At 36.6% G+C, this 9,700-nt stretch overlaps 2 long non-coding RNA genes across 3 annotated transcripts; both read right to left on the bottom strand.

The window, feature by feature from the left end:
* Positions 1-6,317: 6,317 nt before the first annotated feature.
* Positions 6,318-7,599, bottom strand: LOC143631002 (uncharacterized). Its single transcript, XR_013153275.1, has 3 exons — positions 7,380-7,599; positions 6,761-6,854; positions 6,318-6,607 (listed from the first exon to the last, which is right to left on the bottom strand). It is a non-coding gene; the product is annotated as an uncharacterized LOC143631002 (long non-coding RNA).
* Positions 7,600-7,610: 11 nt separating this feature from the next.
* LOC143630993 (uncharacterized) lies at positions 7,611-9,429 on the bottom strand. 2 transcript variants are annotated; one of them, XR_013153273.1, is made up of 3 exons: positions 9,372-9,429; positions 7,957-8,807; positions 7,611-7,879 (listed from the first exon to the last, which is right to left on the bottom strand). It is a non-coding gene; the product is annotated as an uncharacterized LOC143630993 (long non-coding RNA). The 2 variants fall into 2 exon arrangements; XR_013153272.1 differs by having other exon boundaries at positions 7,957-8,007; positions 8,082-9,429.
* Between the last annotated feature and the right edge of the window lie 271 nt (positions 9,430-9,700).

The following is a 9,700-nucleotide window of genomic DNA, read 5'->3' on the forward strand; positions in this document are numbered from 1 at the left end:
TTTTGGAAATCTCTCCAATCTGCGCTAGGAACTCGCTTGGACATGAGTACGGCATATCATCCTCAGACTGACGGTCAGTCTGAGCGAACTATTCAGACTCTTGAGGATATGCTCCGATCTTGTGTTCTTGATTTTGGAGGTAATTGGGATTCGCACCTGCCTTTGATCGAGTTCTCTTATAATAACAGCTATCATTCCAGTATTGGTATGGCCCCATTTGAAGCACTTTACGGTCGTAAGTGCCGCTCCCCGATTTGTTGGAGCGAAGTGGGTGAAACTCAAATCACAGGACCAGAACTTGTTCAAGAGACAACCGATAAAATCGCCAAGATCCGTGATCATCTGCTGACTGCCAGAAGCCGACAGAAGAGTTACGCAGATCGTAGGCGGAAGCCTCTCGAATTTCAAGTTGGTGATCTTGTTCTCCTCAAGGTGTCGCCCTGGAAAGGTGTTGTCCGCTTTGGGAAGAAAGGTAAGCTTGCTCCTCGTTATGTTGGTCCATTCAAGATTCTCGCGCGTGTGGGAAAAGTTGCCTACAGACTTGACCTGCCGCCCGCGCTCAGTAATGTGCATCCAACGTTCCATGTATCCAATCTCAAGAAGTGTTTAGCTGACGAGAACCTTCACATTCCACTTGATGAAGTTCAAGTTGATGAAACTATGCATTTCGTTGAGAAGCCTGTTGAGATTATGGATCGCGAGGTTAAGCAAACCAAGCGCAGTCGTATCCCTATCGTGAAAGTTCGCTGGGAGTCCAAGCGCGGAGCCGAGTTTACATGGGAAAGGGAAGATCAAATGAAGATCAAGTACCCGCACCTGTTCTCTGCGCAACCTACTTCGAGATAAATTTCGGGACGAAATTTCTTAAAGTAGGGGAGACTGTGACATCTGCCCCGATCCGACCCGACCCAGGTACCCGTTTCTCTGATCCGATCTCTTTCTTTTATGATTTAATATATATTTATACTTATATTTTATTTTTAATAATAATAATATATATTTCCTTCCCGCCTCTTTCTCTCTCTTTCTTTCCGCCGTCCCCTCCCTCTTCCTTCTCTCTTTCCGCCTTCTTTTCCCTCTTGTCGCCGTCCCGCCCTTACGCCTTGATTCCCTCTTTTTCTTCTAACTCTTTGCTTGTCCTTTGTTCCTTCCCGCCTAAGGTTGTCTGCGCAGCTCCACGCGCCAGACCCCTTACAAGAAATCCTGCGTGAAGACCACCTGTTTCAGCGTTACGCGAGACGAACTCTTCTCGCAGCGCGCTAAGAATTGTAATTCTTCTCGCAGCGCGCTAAGAACGGTAGTTCTTTCCGCGACGCGTTAAGGTTGGTTCTGTCTATCTTCGCGCTCGCGCTCTCTTGACCTTCTGTGTCTGCCTTCGCGCCTTAGCCTTCTCGCGCTGAATCCTTCGAGTTTTCTTCTGTTTAAATCTAGCCGTTTGCTTTTGTGTTGTCTTATCTTTTGAGCTGTTGACCTAATCTGCTTTATGTCTGAAAAGTTACTTTCGGCGCAGCATGCGCACCAACCCCATTGGTTGATAGAAAAAGTGACTGACATAATCTTTTGAGATCTGCTTTTGCCATGCTTGACCAGTACCTTTATCTGTCCTCTCCCATGCCTTTTTCTGAATCCTGTCAGCCTTTTTCTCTTTTTCCCTGCTACCATATCTTTTGATATCTTTACTTTTCAGAACTTTTTACTGTTGATATCTTTTCTTTTACTTTTGGAGATCTTTTCTAGGGTTTGTGTCCCCTAGGGTTTGCCTATATATAGTACTATTTTCTTAACACTTCACACACTACACTTATTCTCTTCCTCCCTTTTTGCTCTCTGCCGTTGTTCTTCAGCCGCCTCCCTCCTCTCTTGCCTCCGTCTTCCTCCCTGTTCTGCCCTGCTTTTCCGGTAATATATATATATATAATAATTTACTTATTAATTATGCTAACTTATAATCAAGACTTAAAACAAATCATTAAAACAATAATCTTGTTTATAGGTTAACTTGTGCTTGTTTAAAGTTGGTTCTTGCTTTATCTATCATCGCATCTTTATCAAGTGAGTAATCTCGTACCTAATCCCTTTTTATTTTAATGTTTTGGGATGTTCATGTGTTCATACAAACTTAGAGTCTTAAACTGTTTATGAACTTTAGTCGCGCAGTATCCCATGTGTTGAGGACGTAGACTTGGCTGTTTATTTGTATGTGTGGATCATTAACCGTCTTGTCGGTCTATTCCGCAGTTTTCATGGTACCATTAGATGAACACGGGAGAACTATCGTTTATGATTTTCTCTTTTGTTACACTTGCACAGTTAGTCTTGTTTGTGAGCTCAATTGTGAGCACTGGCAGTCTTGTCTCTTAGAGTTGGTCCCGATCTGATTACACCCTTGTTGAAACCCAGACATACACATGTTGCGCGCAGATTTATTGTTATCTATGTATTGTATTAAACTTGATTTCTCACCAACACGCAAGTGTTTGACGTTTATTTTAACACATGTTCAGGTTTGCAGTAGCTGTTTTGGAGATTGTGGACACATAGGACGTTTTTACTTTTGGACCTAGATTAAAATGTATCAAGACAAGTTATTGCTGTTCGAATATTTTGATTTATAATATATTGATTTATGTTGGTTTATTTATATCTTATGTATACGTTGCGCATGCGTGAATGAATATATTTATTAAATATTGACACCCAATAGTGTCACGAGTAATGAAACAATATGTGGCGCCCCGATGTATAATCCGCCTTTGGTCGGGGTGTTACACTATGCACATGTTGTCATTTAACTGAGTTTTTCTAACCCAGTTAGCGTAAAGGTCATAACGTGTAGAAAAAAAAAGTTTAAAGTACACCGCCTGCAAGGAAACTTAGAAAAGGACACGAACCGTAATTTGGCTTTTTTTAAAGGACAAAATTTGTAATTCTGTCTAAAAAAAAGTCAATCATTTTCCTTCTATCTAACGGCAATTGTTTTTTAGCACTAACTCAGTTAGTTTTTCTTGTTAAATTTGATTTTGTGACTTGCACATGATGGCAAATTAGTCATTTTATTTATATAAAATATTTTTAAAAAACAATAATTAAAATAGAACTATAACCAATTTCATCATTTCTCTAGAACCAGTATATCTTCAAAGTTGACTTCAATCTTAACCCAATATCTCTAGAACAAGAACCATAAACAAATTCATTATTTCTGTACTGATAAAGCTCTTCATCAGGAAGATACGGTAACAAAACATAGCACACCACCAACCACCCATCACTACCGACCGGAAACACAACACCCAGTGGCGAAGGATAGTTGGGGCCAGGGGTGGCCCCAGCCTCCTCCGGTTTTTTTGCGCAGTAGTGTAAATTTACCCGTTTCCGTCCGAGTTGTTTTATACGTAGCGTAAATTTACCTGTTTTCAACCGAAAATTTGATCCCGCCCCCCTCTGTTTACGGTTTTTTTAATGTGTATTTTCGTTCAGCCCCCTCGACATCTTCGTCCAAGCTTCGCCACTGACAACACCGCCACTTGCCGGCCGGCCGACCGTTCCTCCACCACCGTACAATATGTTTTATTTTCTCCCTCTCTTCACACTTTTTGTCCCCTTTAATCTACTTGATCTGCTCTTTACACCTCCCCGTCGGCCGACTGGAACCACCCAAACCCGACTTAATTTTCACTCTCTTTATACCACTGAAACCAATCACGCCGCCGGCTAACAAAACTGACAATGTCGGACTTAATTCTCATCCTCAAGTTAATGAGGCGGGTTGGGCCGATTCATCGAGCCTATGATGAGTTCGTGTTTTGTTTATCAAGTTGAGCACGTAACTTGGTTTACATGGAATAAATTACTTGGTGAACAAGTCAAGCCAATGACTTGGACAACAAGAAATTTATTTATTAATTATTATTTAAATATGTTTTTACTAAATAGTATTTGAGTATGATAAGGAGTTTGTATACTAGTCTAATTAGGTTTTCATGTTTAAACTAGTATATATACCCGAGCTTGTGGTTATATCATTAAGAGTTTAAGTATTGTAATTTTTGAGCTAATGAAAATTATAAAGATCGAGCTTATGATCTAAAACTTCGTTATTGTGTTTATCGATCAGGGTCATCAAACTTCAATTGGTATTAGAGCTAAGTTCAAGAAATCGATAAGGAGATAATCGAGGACTCAAGACATCGATCAAAGTCGTGATCAAGGTTCGTAAAATTGTTCGATCGAAAACCGTGATCCGGAGGAAACAAAAACTTGTACGAACGAAGATCAAGTGCTTGTTTTGGTGTTGACCGATCAAAAGGCACTCGTTACACCTTTACGAGAATGAAACAAAGGAGTCGAATGAAGAAGAAAAAGAAAGTTGATCGGCGTTTACCAATGTTTCTTGCTTGATAATTATGTGGATTATTCTTTTGTGATTAAAGTAACAAGGGTATCACAAAAGTCAACAAGGCTTGCAGGAAAATAAAATCAATAAAAAAAACTTTGTTTAAGACACAAGTTTTGGTGCTAGGAGTTCGAAGAAAAAGAAGAAAGTCACAAGTCGGTTGATTATTATTATTTTTCTTTATTAGTTAAGTTCCTTTTGGGTTAAACAAGTTGGTTTAATCATTCTTGGTGAATATTCTATTTGAGTTGAAAAAGAAAGTTTAATTCAATTTTTAATTTTATACGGGTTAAACGAGTTATGTTTTGATCAAATATTTTGATTTGAACGATGTGTTCGTACTTTGATTCGGAAACTTCAAAAGATCAAGTAAGACTAGTGCTAGCTCGATTAGATTAATAGTATCGCAACCAAAGGAGTGGATGTGCGGGTTCATACAACCGAGCGAATGATCGAGGACAGGGTCATGAAGTTGATCGAGTTTGGGAGAGCCGAAAGAACACAACCATGGATCAAGAGAAGTTCCAAGAAGTCAAGACCGAGATGATGAGGACCAATATGGTTGTGAAAGCCATGGTTCAAATCAGTCAAGTCAAAGTAGACAAGTTTTGAGACAAAGATTCACCTATTTTCGAGTTGGAAATTAAAGAGGTGATTGTTGGACTTAATTCCCGTCCTCAAGTTAATGAGGCGGGTTGGGCTGACTCATCGAGCCTATGATGAGTTCGTGTCTTGCTTATCAAGTTGAGCACGTAACTTGGTTTACATGGAATAAATTACTTGGTGAACAAGTCGAGCCAATGACTTGGACAGCAAGGAATTTATTTATTAATTATTGTTTAAATATGTTTTAATTAATTAGTATTTGAGTATGATAAGGAGTTTGTATTATAGTCTAATTGAATTTTCATGTTTAAACTAGTATATATACCCGAGCTTGTGGGTTATATCATTAAGAGTTTAAGTATTGTAATTTTCGAGCTAATGAGAATTACAAAGATCGAGTTTATGATCTAAAACTTTGTTATTGTGTTTATCGATCCTTGTCACCAAACTTTAGACAATGCTACTTCGTCTTCTTCACCAACAGTCATGGCAACTTCTTATAGTTTAACAATCGGAGCAACCTGTACTAAATCGAAAAGGGTTTAGATTTGGGGATGGGGATACGGTTTGTGTTACAAAAATCAATTTGGGAAATTAGGGTTTAGATTTGGGGATTGTAGGGTTGGTGGGTGTGGTGGTGAAATACGGTGAAAATCTGGTGGTGGTGGTGATGGTAGATGATGAGGGTTGTGGTTGCGTAGCGATGGTGTTCATAATGCTAGTGGCTGGCGGTGGAAGATTACTTGTTAACATGTTTTTTTAAAATAAATGGGTAAAATGACCACTTTGACCTCATGTGCAAGGTACATGATCCGATTTAACAATAAAAACTACTGAGTTAGTGTTAAGGACAAACACTGTTAGATTTGAAAACGTAAAAGGCAAAACATATCAATTTTAAAGATAAATGACAACAAGTGAAATTATGTACAAACATAAATGACAATATCTGTAATTTTTTCTAAATTATATATATTTTGCTAAATATTAGACATAGCTTAAACCCATTATAAAATTTTTACTTTAAGTGATAATAGGATTTTTAAACTTCGTTTTAAGAAGTATATAACATTTTTTATGTAATATTTGTGTTTTCAATTGGAGTCATTAATATTATTAATTAAGAAAGGTATCGGTGTAGGTGCATTTATTATGAAGATCCCTGCACAGGGCCATCCAAAACTTTGACTATTTCCGTGGCGAAGAATTTCTTTCAAACATTTAATTTAACATGTTGCAATAACTTGGAAGCAGCGTTGTACCATTTAAATTAAATGCAACTAGTAATCGTATCCGCGCGTTGCGGCGGGCCGAGTTTGTACCATATGCCTTGGCAGCCTTGCTAAGTTAGAAGGTTGTGTTTTACATACATAGCTTCATTAGTACAAAGGATAAAGCTTAATAAAGATTAAATAAGCTTTTGTTACATTAAAAGAATGAACAATCATGAAATTTTGAAATGAAACATTAACAATTGGAATGTTTGTGAAACATTGGTGACACAGTGCAAAAGCAATAAATTTCATTAGACTCTGAACTGTGGAATCATGTAATATTGTACAGTTACCTGCTGAATGTGATGACGAAGCTAACGATGGCTTTGACCTATTGCAAAAGTCAAAACAAATTTCATTAGACTCTTCCTCCTAATATTAACAACTAATAAACACATGAACCCCCAATAATATTTAAAAGATTAGCATAAGAACCATATATGGGTCGACATATAAAAACAAATGCATAAACGTGCAGACATACATCAATATTTTGTAGGACCGTTGATAAAGCAGCAACCAGAAGCCTGTCGCCCAAAAAGCCTTTAGATATTAGCTGCGTAAACAAAATCTGAAATCTACAATATAAAACACAAACAATATTAATCCAGGCAAACGTAAAACACTTTAGATTGTCAATACCTAAAAACATACAATAAATATTAAGTTACTTCCAAATGTAAGAAACATTTTGAATAATTAATCATGTGATTTGAATACAGTGTAACCAATCAATTTAATATTTTAAATAAATTATTATTAGGTTTTAAAAAGGTTACTGGTCAGCTATGTGGTGTAAAAGAAAAAGAAAAAAATGGTTACTTATGCTTTAAAAAATAAATAATTTTTATAATTAGTAACTTATTTACATTTAAATATTGTTTTAAGTTATAGGATAGTCAATGAAAAATGTGTGGATACTATGTACCATTAATTAATTAGCATAGCACTGCTATAACATATTAGAAAACCCAAATAACCCTAAATCAACCCAAACATTCGTGTTAAGCCATGTATTTATTTCTGTATAATATAGGTTACTGATTCAAACTAAAATTATATATATATATATATTAGACCAAAAGTAAAAGAAAATGCATTACCGATTCAAGTGGCTTTTAACCCTTGGATGCAGTTTTACAACCATCACAAATGCATAGGAAGCGGATGCTCTCTATTCCTTCCTTTTCACTTGTGGCGCTCTCACTCCCCTTCCCACTCATAAAACCCACCCGAGCTCGACCTAATAGAAAGATGTTCACTTTAAGGATCTCTCCTATAGCCCAGCCCTTCGAAAGGGCGGCTCCATGTCACTCCATGAACTGATGAATGTTTGCTTGCACCTGCAATATTGTAATCAAACACATGTTAGTCATTGGTCAAGACCATGTTGTAATTTATATGGGCCACTAATAAGTAAGAAACAACCACTAATTAAATCATTTTGAAACTACATATTGGTTAAATCAGGGACTCATTTTGAAGTGATTCAAGAAATGTTTTATTATAAAGCAGAAAATGAAAAATGCACCTTCACATGTGTTCCTTTGAAAGTTCTGTTTGTTGCTTGACCTGTTGTTTTATCTGCTTCTTTGCTCACCACCTGAATGCCAAAAATAATATATTATTAATGGCGTTACACCATATTCAATGAATAAAACCTACATGAAAATTACTTACTCCATCGCTGCCTAATTTCTTTCCTGGCTATAGTGGTAGTGAAGTATGTCCCTAAACATTAGCCCAAAATCCAAATCAGCCCGTTATTGAGTAAAAGTCAATGATAAGATCAAATGAGAATTTACCTGCTGAAAATGTCACCAATGTGCTTCTGAACTTGGCAAAGGAGAATGATAATTTCATGTACCTGGTGCAAATATGGAAAGTAAAAAATAAACAAAGATCAAGTTCTTCTATTTGTTTCACACATCAGGAAATTCACATATATCTTCAACTCTATAGGTTTCATTACGTTCATGTTCATATTTGATGCATAAAATAAAGAAAACATCAAATGGGAAAAATTAACAAAATAATGTACATACTAAAATTCAAAAAGGAAAAAAAAAATACTGAAACTAAACAGGGGTATATTGGATAATTAAAGAAAAATGTTTGTAGTAATCAGCAAGCCGTGTGACTGTATAGTCGAACCCACCTAAAAATCATCATGAACCCGTCCCAAGTTTGCACCCGTTCATTCGACAGTTTTTAAACTGTTCTTGTCTTTCCCATCCAAGTTTGCACCCGTTCCAAGTTTGTACTAAATTCGTCTTCCCCATGAACCCCATCCAAGTTTGCATCAAATCCGTCTTCCTCGTCCAACTTTTCTAAGGAAGGCCATATTTTAGAGAGAAACACAAAATGATAGGCAAATTTCAAAAATTTCAGAATTATCATGGGAAATTTGGATGGGGTGAAACTTTGGAAAGCGGTCTGCAGAATTTCATTGTCCATTAAAAGGCGTCACGTGTAGAAATTCTGGCAGATCCTAACTGGTATGAAGAAAACCCGTCAGCTCCGTCCATATTCTAGAAAACAAATCACGATCAATTGAAAGTCTGGTTTTTATAGTTTAGTGAGAGAAATCCTTTACTGTTGGTGAATTTAAGTCAGGGATAAAAATTAACATAATTGCCTCCTCATCATGCTTAAAAAAAATTAATTATATTTATGTTGCTAGAAAAACCGAATTGTCATACACCTAAGCCATTAGGTTTCTCTTCATCTCCCCAGAAATAAACCAAAACCCCAAATCAATCATTTGAAATCCACTAAACAGAGGAAACTAAAACAGAACAAATCATCAAGGTTTGGGAGAAGAATAGATTGATAACATAATTTCAACGTGATTCTACATGTTTAACCGTATATGATGTGTGAATCTACTATTGGTGCATATATTCAATTTCTAGGGTTTCATCTCAATCGATCGTGATTACAACAGCCGCTTCGGATTCAGATCGAACGGACTAATAATCCTTAAATTGACTGAACAGATTGATAAGCTGGTAGAAGAAAACCTTAGCACAGGGTATCTCTAAAATTGACTATGAATCAAGGGTTTGATAGTAGTGAAAGGTTTAAGAACGAACCTGGTAGCGTCGTGCAGCCATCGATTCACCACCATCACTTTCATCGCCACTGCACTCTCTCTCTGGGTAAAACATGTGAGATGAGGTAGATCGACAGTGGCAACTAACAGATAGATAAAAGAAAACAAAACACGTGTTCCATGATACGTGTTCCGCGCCCCAAAGCATGTCGTCGTATAATATTTATATTTTAATAAACTAAAAATATCAATAAGTTTTAATTGATGGTTTATTTTGTTAACGTGCTTTAAATCCATTATAAATAGAAATAGTATTTTAGTATATATTTTGGTTCAATTCTAATTTTAATACTTTATAAAATTTCTAAT

Source organism: Bidens hawaiensis, unplaced genomic scaffold, assembly GCF_021521415.1.
Source record: "Bidens hawaiensis isolate Kalapana, Puna unplaced genomic scaffold, B.hawaiensis_p1.1 tig00000512_1, whole genome shotgun sequence".
In the NCBI taxonomy this organism is placed as follows: domain Eukaryota; kingdom Viridiplantae; phylum Streptophyta; class Magnoliopsida; order Asterales; family Asteraceae; genus Bidens; species Bidens hawaiensis.